This window comes from Dermacentor silvarum, chromosome 8 (genome assembly GCF_013339745.2).
Source record: "Dermacentor silvarum isolate Dsil-2018 chromosome 8, BIME_Dsil_1.4, whole genome shotgun sequence".
Classification (NCBI taxonomy): Eukaryota; Metazoa; Arthropoda; class Arachnida; order Ixodida; family Ixodidae; genus Dermacentor; species Dermacentor silvarum.
Genome location: NC_051161.1, coordinates 1,681,317 through 1,698,021, shown reverse-complemented (window position 1 = coordinate 1,698,021; position 16,705 = coordinate 1,681,317). Strand labels below are relative to the sequence as shown.

General features: G+C 48.9%; 1 protein-coding gene across 1 annotated transcript in view; it reads left to right on the top strand.

Moving 5' to 3' along the window:
- The first annotated feature begins 10,442 nt into the window (after positions 1–10,442).
- The window catches only part of LOC119460513 (intermembrane lipid transfer protein VPS13A), a 1,139,096-nt gene continuing 1,132,833 nt past the window's right edge, over positions 10,443–16,705 (top strand). The window contains exon 1 of the mRNA XM_037721434.2: positions 10,443–10,651. The gene's annotated coding sequence lies outside the window, so the exon portion shown is untranslated. The remainder of the gene's footprint in view (positions 10,652–16,705) is intronic.

The following is a 16,705-nucleotide window of genomic DNA, read 5'->3' as shown; positions in this document are numbered from 1 at the left end:
GCAGTGACGACACATACTGGGGCTGCGTCGATAAGCATGGCAACAGTGGACCCCTCCGGCAGCAGAAGTGGCTCTGACGTCGTGTTGTAGGCGGTCAGACTGGCGCAGCCGCGTGAGAAACGCACTAGACAAGAAGCGATGGCGATTCCCCGAAAAATGCAGCGCTGAGAAGGGGAAACCACTGCGTCGCCGTCGATATTTTCGCTAGATCTAATGGTGAGAATGCGGGCTTGGCCGGGTGGAAGAACAAAATCTGCCGCTGTGACAAGGTGGGGCGGCGCGAGGAATCGACAGCGTCACATAGCTCGGTGTCCGTAATATGTATAAGTGGGTGTCCGCACGAAATGACAGCAGATGCAGCTGACAAGAAATCCCAGCCTAAGATGATCGGATGAGCGCACGACGGAAGCACAGTAAACTGTATATGATGGTGAATTCCGTCGATGACGACACGAGCAGTACACTGTCCGGTAGGGTAAATTGGACTGTTATTGGCGCCACATAAGACCGGACCAACATACGGAGTTTGCACTTTTCGTAGACGGAACCATAGTGCGCGATGGATAACAGAAATGGCGGCGCCAGTGTCAATAAGAGCGTCGACAGAAACACCTTCCACACAAACAGCGAGTAAATTAGTCGGGCGAGTAGGAGGAATTGGGACAGTTCGCAAACAAGCAGTTTCTCCTCCAAAAACTGCAGCGTCTAGTTTTCCGGATGGTTGTCGAAAGAAGTGGAGGCAGGACGCAGGGGCGATGAAGTACGGCGGAACGGAGACGGGGAACGACGACGGGGTGAGCGAGAAGACCGGTACATGTTCCGGGACAACGAATGTGAGGGCGAGCGACGTGACGAGGATACATAGGGCCCTGGAACGTAGGCGTCCGATCTGGGCACATAGTCTCTCTCATATGCGGAATAGCCACGTCGTTCATCATGCTGGCGCCGGCGGCAGAAACGAGAGATATGTCCACGTATGCCACAGTAGAAACATACTGGGCGGGAAGGGCGCCAGGTAGACTCGTATGGTTGCACGGGGGCCTTCGCTGCCATCGAGGCCAGGTGGTCGCAGACAACGGTGGCAGGTGGAGATGGAACTGGGACCGCAGGCCGCGCAGCAATCTCGGCGTAAGAAGGTGCACAAACAGGCGCAGGGGGCCGGGTATGTGTGACAGTTGGCATGGATGCCAGTTCTTCTTTGATGATCTCGCGAAAATTGGGAGGAGGAGCGCGCAGAGACGCAATGGCGGTGTTGGCTGGACCATGGCCGTGAAGCTCCTCTCGCACAATGATGCGGATGAGCGCTCGCAACTCGTCGTTGTCGGTAAGGTGAGCGTCGCAGGAGGCGCGTGGAAGACGAAAGGCGCAGATCGAGGCAAGGCGTTGGCATGTCGTGACGATGTCAGTAACTGAAGTGGGGCTCTGGACTACAAGAGCGGCGTTAAAGGCAATGGAGTTGATGCCCTTCAGGATATGGCGGATACGTTCCCCTTCAGGCATGTCAATCTGAGCGCGACGGCAGAGAGCCAGAACGTCTTCAATGTAGGAGGTATAGGATTCGTCGGCTCCCTGGATGCGGGTAGCGAGCTTCTGTTTCGCTACTTCGGAGCGCCCAGCAGATGTGCCAAATATCTGTCGCAGCTGCGCAGTAAATGCTGGCCAATCAGGGAAGTCCCGCTCATGGTTGAAAAACCAAGTTTGCGCGACCTGCCTCAGGTTGTGGGGATGCGCGACTCTCACGCGTCTCCTGTAATCCGGCTTCACCGCGTAGCTAAGTGCCGACGGCGGTCGTGGTGGTTGCGGCGCATTGCGAGAGATGGCGCGAGTGTCGCGATGCTGGCGCCGCCGGGCGGCGGGGTGACTTGGGAGAGGGGGGTCGACGGCGCTTCCTCTTTGGGCTTGGGATCGGCGGCCAACACGCACGGACGCTTCGCGCGTGTGCCGGCCCGCTTCGCGCGACCGTCGCGCGAGGCTGAGAGCAGGGCACCGGTATGGACGAACACGGATCGTTCGAACGCGCTACCGTTCGCGTGATTGTACACGTGAACGACTAGGCGATGGTATCATAGCATGGGGCGAACGTATTCGCTCGCTATCGGGTCGCGGTGAGTCGGACTTCCTTGATTTGTCGCGCGCCCGTGTGAATGTTCTATTGTTTGTAATTCGGCTAGTGTGCATTAGTGTATGAAAGGTGCAATAAATGCCCTTTTGATTGTTTGCACTACTGTGTTGTCGTTCCTTTGTCCCAAAAGCACATGTGTGAGACCCCACAAGGTAGAAGGCAACGTTGCGGAGCTTGTTTGACTCGTCCCAATGGTTGCAAGCGCTCACCCTGTCGTACTGGTCAAGCCAGTCTTCCACGTCTTCGCCGCGAAGGCCAGAAAAACCCTGAGGGTCACGTTGCGGTGCGGTTACGGACCAAATAGGCCCAGCTGGCGGAGCTGAGGTGGTAGTAGCAGTGTATGCGGTGGTTTGTGCCATGACTGGTGTTGGCGAGCACAACCGTCGACCAGAGCGGAGCTCCAGGGGTGACCGGTAGAGCAAGAGGACGGGGATAACAACGCACGCTCCACCACTTGTGAGACGACGCCCGAGACGAAAGTAGAGCTCTTCTATTGTCACACAGCGCGAGACAGCCCACGAACACCAACCCGACAAAATGAGGATGGGTATATACACATGAAGACGATGATGAACTGCATAGTTAGCGCTCACAATATAAAGTAGTGAAAAGCGCGCGCTATCATCGTCCAATCGGAGATACAGGAGAGAGAGAGAAGCGGCGTTTATCAAAGGATGGCAGTACTTTTTTTATTAGGGACTTTATCACCTCCCCCATAGAGAGTGTGAAACTCTATGACCTCCCCCTTCTAGACACCGTATGGGGCTCTTGCGTTGCCCAGGGGGCGCTGCAAAAATGGTGCTAATAGAGTGCCTCGATGCCAGCGCCGCTTTCCAGGGTGAGGACAGCCTTTGAACCGCTCGGCGCCGCCCACGGCCGCCTGGATCGACGCGCGCGGCAGGCGGCCGTGCGCCGCCGCTCTGGCTTTTCGGCGCCATGTTGGTTCTTTCGCGGTGGCTGTCGAGCTGAACGGACGCGCGCTCCATTTGCTTTCTTCGTGGAGTTGCGGTGCGAGAGCTCGTGTTTTGTGCACTCCCTTGTGATGTTCGTGTTAACGAAACATGACGGGCTGTTGTGTCGCTCTGTGCACTGGATCGACCGCAAAAGAACTGCGGGTATTTTGTTACCTCCGTGACGTTGAACCTCCGTGACGTTTTCTAGTGATTATAAGTCTGGAGTATGGTGTGATCGCCGTGTTTGACTTGTTGCAACGACGTAGGTTTGTTCTACGCGTTTGTGACTTTGTCTTTTTTTTTTTTGTAGCTAGAAGTATTGGGGCACTTGTAAACTCGTTTCCTGGATAAGTGATCGATGACAGTACCTACCTCGTCGATTTTTTCTCAGCAGAAATTAAACAAGCACAAAGCATCACTCAGTCGGAAAAGAATGATGAGAGAAGCGACTTCATTCTCGACTTAGAGGAAGTCTCTTCTCTTGAGGAAGATGTGCTCACCCACTTGGCAGGCATTTTGTTAAAGCCGATTATCCGCACTGCGGAACACTGCTCTGTGTGAATGTGCATGCTAGCGGCTGAAGAACCTGAACAGGAACACCACCTTACTCAACTAAATGAATATGTCCAAGGCGGAAAATTTTAATTTACGGAAGCAGACATATTCTGCACAAATTCTGCGCACGACGGTAGCGGTCCGGCGCACGACGGCAGCGGTCTTTCAGCATGCCGCGGTGTACGAACTGCTCGAGCGCACGATCGTACGCGCCGCGACGGCAGCGGTCTTTCGACATGCCGCGAAACGGCGGGTCTCCTGCAATCTTTGTTGACTGCATGGCGCTAGACAAGTAGTTATGCCTGCGCTGTAGTAGCGGCCATCTGTCTAGCAATTGATAAATAAGCTCGCAGTAACGTACGTACGTGCCAATCGCGCTGCAGCGCGCGCTCGTGCACTGCTCGCTTGATGTAGCTTTTAATGACAGCGCTCGAACATAGATGTGCTGTAATCAATACTACCTTGCTGTGCAGCCTCAACGTGCTGGCTTGAGGTCAAGGATGAGCACATTCAACTCTCTAACCTGTGCTGCTCGTAGTGGGGTAGTGAATTGTCACCGAATCAGCCCGACCATTTGTGGTCATTTGCACACACCTGGTCACTTCACCACTTCGCACTGGTCGAATTGTTAATTGTCGCTGTGGCCGGGTCTCGAATCGTGAATCACCAGCCATGCCTGCTGCTATGTCGGTCTTCCATTTCGCTTACCCAGCGCGACGAACTGCAGTTAACCAGCGCGCCCGACGCTCCGCAGCGCGAGGCCTTGAAGGAAAACGGTAGAATCAGATGTTGGGATTCAGGCCTTCTTGTTCATGGCAGCCCACGACGCAGCAGTAACGACGGAGACGCTTTTTCGAGGGTGAGCTAGGTCTCTCCGGATCGGCGTCGCCGATGTCTTCTGCTTCTAGCATTACGTCCCACGGCACATGGAGAGTCCGTTTTCGTAAAACTATAGGCTGCGGCCAGCTCGCAGTCTGGTCGCCATGGTCTGTGAGAAGTGACGAGCCTTTTCGCATTCGAAACAGGGCAGAAAAAAGTGCGAATCGACGCAAAACGCGGGCTAGAAACGTACTTCGCCAAAGCCAGGACTCAATACTATCCAAGCTGGTACTACCCAGATGACGTTTTTCGCCGCCACCAGGCGCCGCTACTATACCTCAAACTCCAGCGCAAGACGCCCATCGGTACGGTGGCTAGATGGGTAGGTGTGCCGACCGGCGCGTCTGCACGGCCGCCTGGATCGGCGCGCGTCGATCCAGGCGGCCGTGGGTGGGCACACCTACCCATCTAGCCACCGTAGCTACGTCACGCCTCGAAGAAAATGGTGGAATGTCCAGAAGCACGGTGTAAGAAGGACAGGTGATCCGACGGAAGCGCGCGGCGTGTCTCACTAATGTTGGGATGCCGCTAGGTGGCGCACGCGACTACGAGGCTGGAAGGAAACATAAACAGATCAGCCGTAGAGATCAGCAAGAGACGATTAGAGTACTGGTGGAAAAAAGCAGGGAAAAGATGGATACGACATGATCTCTTAAAATCATAGGCAGCGGTACAAGCTAAATTTTTGAAAAAGAAAGATAATGAGAGGTATACAAAAATGCTAGATAAAGAACATGTGTAGTATACCTGATTAAATCAAGCAGGCTAGGTGACTATTTGTCGCCACCCCGTTTCAAAGGGGATGCCAATAAATCATCATCATCATCATCATCTGGGCATGGGGGCCGGGGGCAACATACCCTGAGCGCGCGCGTTTCAGCTGTTTCAGCCTGCGTTTTTCAGAGCGCCTGTTAGTGTTAACGCTCTCATATGGAGGTTATCAACTTAATTTCCCGAAAGCTTAAAGAGTGAGAGTGTCACTAGGCTTGCTGCATTTTTAAATCAAAACCATATATTCGATCAAAACGGCGCTAACAGTCCGCATTTTTGTTGGAGCAGCGGACAATTCATTTTGCAAGTTACGTTTCGACGACGAGTTGCTATCTGTCGTCACTATACGCTGCGTCCCCGTTTTCATTTCTCATGCGAAAACAGTGCGTAGGGGAGTACCGCGTACAATGTCCTCCTGAGTGTATATATAAGCGCTTTCGCGTAATGCGGTAAACTTTGCTATAATTGTTCTGTAGACTCAAACAATAATTTAGTTTGCGCGCTTCCCATACAGGCTCCGTGCATAGTATTGGGTGCATAAAGCACACATTTAAAGGCTCTTTGTTTTTTATGAAGCATGCGGCACCTTGCATGCGTACATCTATACGCATGCTCCTTAATAAAATATTCATGATAGAAGACGCCGATCGTTTTTCTTGCTTTTTTTTATTCAAAATTAACAGGCAGCAGAAAAACAAACGAAAGCAACTTGCAAACCAACAGAAAGGAAGTCCATCGATGTAGAATGTACATACCCAGCTGTAACATTATTCCTGGCGAGACGGATTTTCAAAGAGCGTGTTGAAGTTGATGCTGTCGGTGTTACCGTCATCTGATGCTGCACTGAAGTCATGAATTTTGTGAGGTCTTGTAGACTGCTGAGCTGCTATGGCTAACGTTTCCTTGTCCACACGAGAAGTCTCTTGAGCTCTTGTCTCTTGCATCACATATACTTTTGCCTGCTGTTCTTGTAGTTCACTGCCTTCAGGTTTTGATTGCGCTTGCCGTCAGCTGGAGTCTGTTCTGTGTTTGCTTCGCTATTCTGGTTCTGGCCGTCTTCTATTGGTACGTCAGTTGCTAGCTCCAGTAACTCGTGATTCACAGTTCTTTGAAAGAACTTATGACACAGTTCTTTGAAAGTGTAGTGTGAAGTAGCCGGAAAATGAGTCGGCACAGCATCTCTAGCTAGATAAGCTCTTCGGGTCGTGCTAGCTAAAACAACTCCGTTGTGCATTGCCGTCCATGTTTTTGACACGTACATTGGGTCGAAGTGCTTTTCGCACACGTAGTCCCCTGGTCGCAGGACTCGGTCTTCACGTTGTATGGCATCCCGCCATGCTTGCAGTCGACTCGTCTCTTTATAGGGACACTGAACATACATACTTTGTCTTTGCACGAGTCATATCCACTCTTGCAGTTTGGAACGAAACACTTCTTGCCCATAGTCAGGCTAGATCCGTCTACGCCAGGCAACGTCGCGGCTCAAACGGCAAATCTCTCTTTTCGTTTCTTGCGATTAAACGGATTCGTCCTTTTCCATTATGCATACCACGGGAACACTTTGTTAAGCGCTTACCGAGAACAAGGGTGACTGATTGATCAACGGTGAAGCAAACGTTGCAAAATATTAAGAAAAGAAAACTTATCGTCTGCCCGCACCACTTTTCTGCGACTGCTTCCAGGCATTCTCAAACGCCGTCTGCTAGATCCAGTGACGTGACCGCAATTCCGGAGACATTATCGTCTGTTTCGGCGCCTGAGGGATTCAAATTAGTATAGTGCCACATATAGTGAAACAGTAAAAAAAAATGTGGTTGATCCCTCTTATATAGGAATCGGTATAGAACACGAAAGTGAAACGTGTCTTCACAGAAGTAGTGTAATGTTTATTGCACATTGATATATAATGTCTATTGGTGTTTTGTGGCTAAAGCGCCCTTAGGCGTTGATGCACCCACGCTGACGCCTGGTGGCACGTCTCCTCCATCACGACTACCAACGTCGATGACCATGAGCAACCGTCGTGCATATGGAAGCTGCACTACGCTGCACACGCTAGCACAACGCGAAAGACGAAGCACGTAACTGACACACTAATACAACGCGCGAGACAAAGCACGTAACTGAATCGTCACGGAGTCAAATCAGCGCGTACAGCGCGTCGTAATTGCAGCCTCCGCGATCAACTTCAGTGCTGAGACCACCGAAGCGTTCACTGTCGGTGCGCGTTAGTGTCATAATGCAGTACTTCTCTTTTCTGCTCGTAGGCGGCGGCACCGCCCCGAGCAAGAGCGCCGGTACACGGAGGAGTGTTAGATATATAAGGCGCGTCTGTGTAGCTCTCTGCAAATGCGTTTGTGGCGCAATGGGTTAAACGCTCGGCGATCTATCGTCGCGGACCGAGAGGTCGTGGGTTCGATTTCCAAATTTTCCATGTTTGTGGAACTTTTTCTTCTGGTTTCTTTCTTTGTATTATGTTCGTGTACATTGAAAGCTGACGTATTTCCGTGACGGAAATACGTCAGTGAAGTCTTGGTGGACCCCGGCATAAAACACTTTCGTGTTAAAAAAGTTTTAATTATTTTAAACGTGCTTTACGTACAGATATAATTATTTACACGTTCGAATTTCCCGCTTTTTCAGCCTCCTAACGTGTGCTGCCGTGCAGCGGTGCAGACGTGAAACTCCACCATTAGTGAGACGCGTTGCGCAGCAGCGGTCGCCGTGTCGTCGGATCACCTGGTCTTCTTACACCGTGTCCAGAAGCATAACGTACCAGGCATAACTGCGAGTCGGCCTAGTTGGAACAGATTCAGTTTTAAAACTTTTTGTGCGCAAACAAACAGGGACGAAGAAAAGGAGTAACGCAAGGACGAGCGCTTTCTAACTGCTTTTATTTTCGAAGAACCACCTGCATAAATATCTTCAGATCTGCGCGATCCAGTGCTCACTATAGATTGCAAAACTAAAGGAAAAATGCATCAGTCATCCTTCTGATTCATTGTTAGATAAATAGAATTAGCTCCTGTCATCATATCTTTAACGCATTTTCGCCTTATGTGCTTGTTTTATGTGCGTTGCTGTTTTTATGCTGACCGGGTAGCGCTGATATACGCGGCATTTTATCACAAGTGTTGTTACATATGCGCTATTGACGCTACTCCCGGTTTGATTTCTATACCTAAACAAAATGTCGGTGCTTTTGAAATCAAAGGCAGCAATATTCAGCTTCTAAGGTTTCAGTGATTCCGTATGTGCACGGCCTTTCACACAGACTTATAAAGGTGGCTGGGAGTTACGAAGTAAAAGTGGTGCTTTCGGCAAAAAACAAAAATAGGTAGTATGTGTTCTAAGTCAAAAGTAAGTTCGAAAGTAAGGATGATGCTAAGAAAGGATGTGGTATTAAACATATATACGCGTAAGAACCAATTTGTCGATTGCGCGAAGAACGTTGTGTATCAGATTCCTATGACGTGTGGCCATGTGTACGTAGGGCAGACTGCGAGATGCATTAACACGAGACTTTAGGGCCCATTCACACTTGCGACTAGGCGAGTTCGCGCGACCAAAGCGACCAGTCACAAGTAGTCACAAATATGGTCGCTTTTCTCGAAATGCGACCGTTTCGGGCCATGTTGCTCACTGCTCGATTTTTCAGTCACGCGACCGCAGTCCCAGGACAGCTGAACCAATCATATATGCGAAGGAACAGGGCGATGACATTTCAAGCAGACGTGAACGCCATATCGCGAGACAATTGATTCAGTTTAGCAACTCGTCGGTCGCATTTCAGTTTGAACATCGTTCGGGCCCATTCACACTTGCTACTAGGCGAGGTCGCGCGACCAATTGCGACTGGCGACCAGAAAACTACTCAAGACGAACGATGTTCACACTTACAAATGCGACCGGTCGACGAGTCGCTAAACCGAAATGTATCACGATATGCCGTTTACGTCTGCTTGAAATGTCATCGCCGCGTAAAATAAGCGTCTGCGTATACGAACGTCCTGTTCCATCGCATCTGATTGGTTAAGCTGTTCTGCGACTGTGGTCGCGCGACTGAAAAATCGAGCAGTGAGCGACTGCCCGAAACGGTCGCATTTCGAGAAAAGCGACCATTTGCGACTACTTGCGACTTGTCGCTTTGCGACCAACTTGGTCGCGCGACCTCGCCTAGTCGCAAGTGTGAATGGGCCCTTCGTCTTGAGTAGCTTTCTATTCGTCAGTCGCAATCGGTCGCGCGACCTCGCCTAGTCGCAAGCGTGAATAAGGGAACACTTGTCTACAGTCTGAAAGGTCGCCCTAGTACGCATTTGGCAATACATGTGTGAAGAACATGCGTGCTTACCTTGTCTTGGAAGTACCGCCATTTCGTTTAGGCATAAAAATCAAACCGAGAGAGAAATTGTGGAAGCTCACTGGATTGCAAAACTAAAGGGAAAATGCATCAGTCATCCTTCTGTTTCATTGTTAGATAAATAAAATTCGCTCCTGTCATCATATATCTTTAGCGCATTTTCGCCTTATGCGCTTGTTTTATGCGCATTGCTGTTTTTATGCTGACCGGGTAGCACTGATACGCGGCATTTTATCACAAGTGTTGTTATATGCGCTATTGAGGTGTTCTATTGACTGGATCGCGCAGATCTGTGAGTATTTAAGCAGGTGGTTCTTCGAAATGAATACCAGTTGTTTGAAAGCCCTCGTCCTTCTGTTACTCCTTTTCTTCGTCCCTGTTTGTTTGCGCACAAAAAGTTTTAAAGAAAAGAGGCGGCTCTATTTATATGGACCTTGCGGCAACGGCGAGCAGGCGTAGGTGTAGAAAAAAAAAAAAAAGAGCTTAAGCGTATTCCAAAATTTCACATACTTTTCTAAGTGCGTGCAGCTTAGAGACATCAAGTGCTAGCCATCTTGAAGATGTCGAAAACTATAGCTTGACACAGTGTTAGCTGCTTCTAGCTAGCCTGCTCAAGCTAGCCAACTTGTGCTTCCCGGGTGTGTATATATATAGTAGATGAATCAACAGCAAGCACGCAGCAAGTGCCACTTCTGCATGAAGTGGCGTGAAGCGCTCACAGAGTATTCAGTCAGTTGCCTTGGAGCGCGCCATTTCAAGACATATTCTTTAGGGCCCGTGGTGCAGAGCAAGCCGCTGGCCGCAACACCGAAGTCGGAAGATGGCGCTGGCGTAAACTTAACGTGGGAAAGCGCGATGGGCGATCACAGCAATCGATAGCCGTGCTTTCTCGCCGAAAGAGCGGCGCCTCCATGACGGCTACTTATTGACCTGCATTTCAGAAATATTCGCTTTGAATCGGAACGCTGGTGACTTTGCGGTGTTCGTGGAACTCTGTGCCGACTGCGTCAGGTTCGTATAAGCGTTACACCGCGAGGCGTATGGTAGGGCAGCGATAAAAGCTTTGCTTATGTTACCGTCGCGAAATTTGCATGCGAACAGAAGCGGCGTTTCGTTTTATTATATGGCTCTATTAATTGGCGCCCCACAGTTATAGAAGGTTCCAAAAGATGCAGCAGTGAAGCACGTAGTGTGCGCCTGTAAAACAGTTGCATTAACTCTGTGCTTAATTTTGGTTTCAGATTGTTCTGAGGGTCGCTCCTTGGCACGGCAGATTCTGTGCCGCTAATAATTTGTATTTAGTATTTCACAATGTATTTCACAATGTGCAGGGCACTTAACATTTTTCGTGTTCAACATAGTTTAGTTTTCTTTTAGTTCTTTCGGGACACTGTCGCCTAGCATGCGTCTAGCATGCGTGGTGTTAGCTCGGCGGTGTCCGCTTGAGAGACGACGTCGCCAGCCGCGCAGCCGTCCGGATCTGTGGTTTTGCAGCGCGCCAAATGCGATGTACGACGACGAGCAGCCGTTTGAGCCCGGCGGTCAAAGCTATACGTGCCATAATCGAGGTATTTGCTTTATCGATTGCTCTTTGACCGCTTCGGGGAGAGCATGCAGGGCGGTCAGACGTGGGTTCGGGCCGTCGAAGCCGGACCGTGACAGCTGCGGTGTTCGCGAATTGACGGGTGTCCTCAAGTCATAGGCTGGATCCCTGGTATACTTTTGCTCAGGCGAATATTCTGGCGATGGCTTCTTGGTGTGGCCGCAGTTCAGGGTGCGCGCACTTTTCAGATTCCTGCAACATCCCCAGCTGCTGACTATAGGCTTTATATTGAAATGTGGCCAGAGATCGAATATCCATGTCGTCTCGCAAAATGATACTCGCAACCTAAATGTTTCGAGCGAGCGCAAAAGGCACGTTCGATAACACTGAGGGTCATGTCATGCATTCGTGTGGTGGTGGTGATGCTGTGTCAGAAATAGTCGAAAACGAAACAACGTGGGATGGGAATAATTTGAAAGGAGGGGTTCATTTTGGAAGAATAACGGAGGGTAAGGTCGGCGTTCTTTAATGAAAATAAAAAGGGAAGGTTGCAATGAAAAATGCTTAGGATTTGAGTCATGCAACAGCATAACTGCCCTCAAGCTTTACCAATCAAGGCAGTTAGCCACTACGAGAACATCTCCCTGTATCGTTGCTTGAAATTGGTTGACAGTGTATTGAGTGATGTGTGTGTGGCAATGAGAAAGTTAATCGCATTGAACTGGAGCGCAAACTAGCTGTTCCCCCGACATTCCCATAAAAGGGTTCGCAGCTGTACAAGTTGGTACGAACTGCTTGCAAAACTTGTGAATTAATCTTTTGGACCCATCTATTTTCTACATGCAATGCAAGAACGTGAATCACGCTGTTGGTTTTCTAACATGGCACTTCGCTGTATATTATGTAAGGTCATTTTTTTTTGTTTCATATAAACTAGTTTGTAAGACTGCTACCATCTGTTCATTATTTCTTCTTGCTGCATTATTTGTACCAATGCTTTCCCTTAAGCCTTTGCGAACTCTGATGGACTCCTGGGGGGGTATTCTGTAGGAATCCACCTAGTGGACTGTCCACTTCGGCTGTCGCCATTGGCTCCCGCTTCACGAGCGCGAAGGAGACTGGCTGGCACTTTCGCACTCGTGAAGCGGGAGCCAATGGCGACAGCCAAAGTGGACAGTCCACTAGGAGGATTCTTACAGAATACCCCCTCCCCAGCATAGACGTTGTGACGGGCAGTGGAATGGACTGCAAATCCTGCCTCCAGCACCACAGGGCAACAGCGAAGCAGCGCACTGAACTCAATGCTTCAGTGTTTCTCACCTTTGACCTTGTTGCCAAGGATGGATCAGTAGTGTAGGAGTGTTGCATTCTCTTTCGCATTCTCAGGCCATGGGGCCGAACGGCATTAGCTGATTTTCAAGAAGCTGTGGGCATGCATGCTGCAGGCAACGTCTGGACAAAGAATGGGTCACCATCTTGAATGTGTGGCAAGCACGGTTAGGAAGGCAGTGACACCTTTGTTTGCATGCTGTTCACCTGCTGTGCATGGACTGGGGCTGTGGGGGACGATTAGCAGCTAGGGCAATCAGTTGTTTCTTTGACTGAATGTGCAGGGTCACGGAAGCAACAATGCATTATGGCGAAACAGCGCAGATGACTGGACGGGTGACAACTGACAGGACAGTGCGATATTATACGGCTTTACCATGCTGGCCGGCCGAGTCACTTACAGATAGAGTTGTGCCCTTTGTGTCCTCCGCCTTAATACTGTATTACTCTGAATAGACTCGGTTCATGCAGTGTACTGTCCTGTCCATTTTCACCCATCCTGTCGTCTGCGCTCTTTCCCCATAATGCGTGTAAACAAACTAGTCCAGCTCGGAACCCTTGTGCAAAAATGCTTATTTTCAGAGCAGTAGTTATAACTTAATTGGTTTATTTTTTGTGGTATATACTCCATACTCCCCTTCTAGTTACCTGCCCTCGGTACATTGCCCCCTCATTTTGAGCAGGTGTTGCTCAAAATAACAATTTGAGCTTTTTACGTGCTCTAGCCGTCTGAAAAGAAAAGCCTTCCTCCAGACCATTTTGACATTCTTCTGGAGAGCCTCTGAAGTGAGCAACGAAAAAGAAAAAAAAAATAAATCTCCAGAAGTTGTGATCTACGGGTTGCAGCTTTGTGCTACTTTCAGGTGAATTCTCCCTTTTGAGAAACACTTTCTGCAGTGCGAGAGTGTGTCCTTCTACATTGCGCAGACTGCATTTAACTGAGGTAACAAATGGTTTTCCTCTGTGCCAAGGCGGCTTATTCCAGCCAAGCACAATATCTCTCTCGCTGCCAGAGCTGTTTCGCACACATCAACTTGCAGTTTTCAATATGTGTCGGGCACTCTTGTTTTCTATGTATAGGGATAATTGTGCTGTCCAGGAGCTAAATCTTCTACAATGCGACACCATGCTAATATATAAGTTGGCAACTAATGAAATGCATGACAATGAAAGAGGGACATAAAAGAAAATGTTCTCGGCACGCCGTCTTACGTACATCGCACAAACGTCACGCTTTATTTATTGATGGTGTATACCTGGGGCCTCCAAACTTTTTTTCCAGTGGGCTGGATTGGCCACCAATAGTGATGTTGAAGGCTGGATGATAATTGAATGAATATTAGTGAATATAAATTCGAAAACATAAATAACCATACAGGGTGTGGTGTAAAAGTTTTATTACATTTATTCATTGTTTGCTTTAATATTTAGTACAATTTTTATTAGTTGTTTTGACATCTTGGCATTAAGTCCCAAAAAGGAGTGAAATAACAATTACATGTTTTTGGATTTCGCTTTTACTGCCAAGTTGCCGTGGATGTACCAGTTTGAAATAATAATAAACATTCGTGCTGGCAAACAGGTTTGTTCAGACTTTCAGCAGCAGGCAGATTTCTTTTTTTTTTTCTCGTTCCCAGTCATTCTGTCTGCACCAAGCAGCAGATATCTACATGACACAGAGGACATCTGGGAAGCATCACCATTATTTACAAAAGATGTTTTGTTTTGCTGGTGTTTCTTTACCACAAGTTTGCTGTTTTTATGATTCCATGTTGACTTCTGTGGATATGTTTTACATTTCACTTCTGTGCATATCTTTTACGTTTCGGCAGGTTAGAAGCCCAGGCCAGTTTGTGTAGCAGAGTAAAATAGTGCAATACACAGGAGAGAGAGTGCTCTTGCTCTTTGTCCTGTGTTATTTTATCCTTGACAATGTTTACGCTTTAAGAGTTGCAAGACAAGAAGATTGTTATCAGCTTATTTTAATAAAGTGACACTTTAAGAGACTTAAATGGATGTTCCACGACTACAATTTCAAAAGCCACTCTATTTCTTTCTTTCTGTTTTCTGTGATCGCAGCCACGCTGCCTCAATTGCTATATTTTGTGGCATGCTATTTTTGAACAATAATCATTGCTGTATTGGATATCTTACTCCATAAGAAAGATATTTTCAGGTGCACGCAGGCATTTTGTATGGCACACTAAGCCAATTTTCTTGCGCTGTTGAATGGCTAATCTGGTTGAAAAATGAACTGCGACTGAGCCACTAATAAATTACTTGATAGCAGCTCATCAACCAAATTGTCATGTCTATATTAAAGTAAGTCTTTCATGGCAGGTTTTCAAGTAGGGTTAAAAAGAACAACCTGATGCAGGTGGCTACAAGTGATCTATGTGGGAACTTCCTAGTTACATAATAGCAACATTGTATAGTTGTGACACAGATTACATGCATCATAATTTACAATCCTTCTAGAGCACTTAAGAACATGTAGAATAAGTTAGTGTCTTTACGCCCATTAAAATCTCCGTATCCACTCCGTCAGACGACAGCCTGGGTGTTGCCTACTGTGCGGACAAATTGCAGCTGCGAGATGATTAGGTGCAAGTTACCAGTGCTTTTATATGAACTGAATAACTCAAACATTTCCCTTAAGAATATTTCAAATACGCATCTACGCAATTACATTACTGGTCGCCACACGACAGGAACAGCTTCTTAACGTTGCACGTTGACGATGTCTCTTTAGGTAAACAAACATGCTAGAATTCCCAATCTACTTGCAAAATTAATGTTCCTGTTTCAAGTATGATCATTCTTGTTCTTTTTATTTTGCCTGTTGCTGAAGGCTTGCGAACTTAATTTACACATCTTTTTTAGGCTTGTATAACATGTATGAGGCAGAACAAAACACCTCCAGATGTATTTCGGTAACTGCTTCTTTTCAGAATAAGTTATTTGTTATGCGACGAGGTTTATTGTCATTGACAACGTTGCTGGAAGGCAGGAAGGTGCAGGAAGGCACTGCAAGGGCTGTACGTAGCACGGGGGTCACTCGCTATCATGGCGCGGTCCTTTGTCTTCCTCTTCAGTCGGCCCCTTTCGAGGTGCCTTCTCACGCCTCGTCCCCCGGCTCGCGCGTGGCGCTTAGCTCGATCCCCGGGAACCGCTGCCGTAACGGCAACATGGCGGACATGGCGAGCGCGCCGGACCTACTTTCCCGCGCAAACCGTGCTTCTCCCCGCCGGGATTGGACATGCCCCGCGAGAACACGTCACCGGGACGCACCCTGATTGGCCTTCCGCGCGGCGGCCCCTGGGCACCCTCTCCACCCGAGCTCTCGTCTGCTGAGCGCTTCCTCGCCGCGGCAGATGCTCACAGGCCCGCGACGAGGGGGTTACATGAGACCTTCGTTCTCGCAACTCCTCGTTCGTGCTCTTGGCGGACCGCTACCCGGTTAGCGCTAGCGCAGCGGGCGCGCGTACTCAATCGGTTTTGCGGCGAGCCTTGGCCCGTAAGCACCGTGACTGTCGCACTGTGCTGTATCTTGGGTGAATAAACCCGTCTTTGTTGGCGATCTGACTCCGGAGCCTTCTCTGCGCCGTGTCAGAGAGTCGACGAACCCTGCCGTAGCGCCTTTGTGCGTTGCGGAGTGGAGGAGCGTCTTGCCCTTTCCTGACCGTCGCTTGTAGGGTAAGCCCTGTGCAAACCCATCTCCACACTGCGAAGGATGGTATTGATCATACGCTCAAAAGCAGCAGCGCGTTAAACAACTCAAAGGGCATGACATTAAACTCTTAGAGGCCATTGGGTGTAACGAATGCGGTTTTCGGACGGTCAGGTTTGGCCATTGGAACTTGCCAGTACCCGGAGCACAGATCCAAGAAAGCGAAATATTCTGCACCTTGCAAGCAGTTGAGAGCGTCATCGATCCAAGGCAGTGGATAAACGTCTTTTCTCGTTATCTTGTTTAGATGTCTGTATTCGACACAAAAGTGAATGGAGCTATCTTTTTTTCTTACCAATACGACAGGTGAAGACTAAGGACTTTGAGAAGGACGGATGACTCTACGTTTGAGCATGTCGTCCACTTGCTCCGTGATGACTCGGCGCTCTTCGGCGGAGACACGATACGGGCGCTGTCGCAAAGGGGAGTGGGTACCGATGTAGATGGTGTGAGAAACACCGGT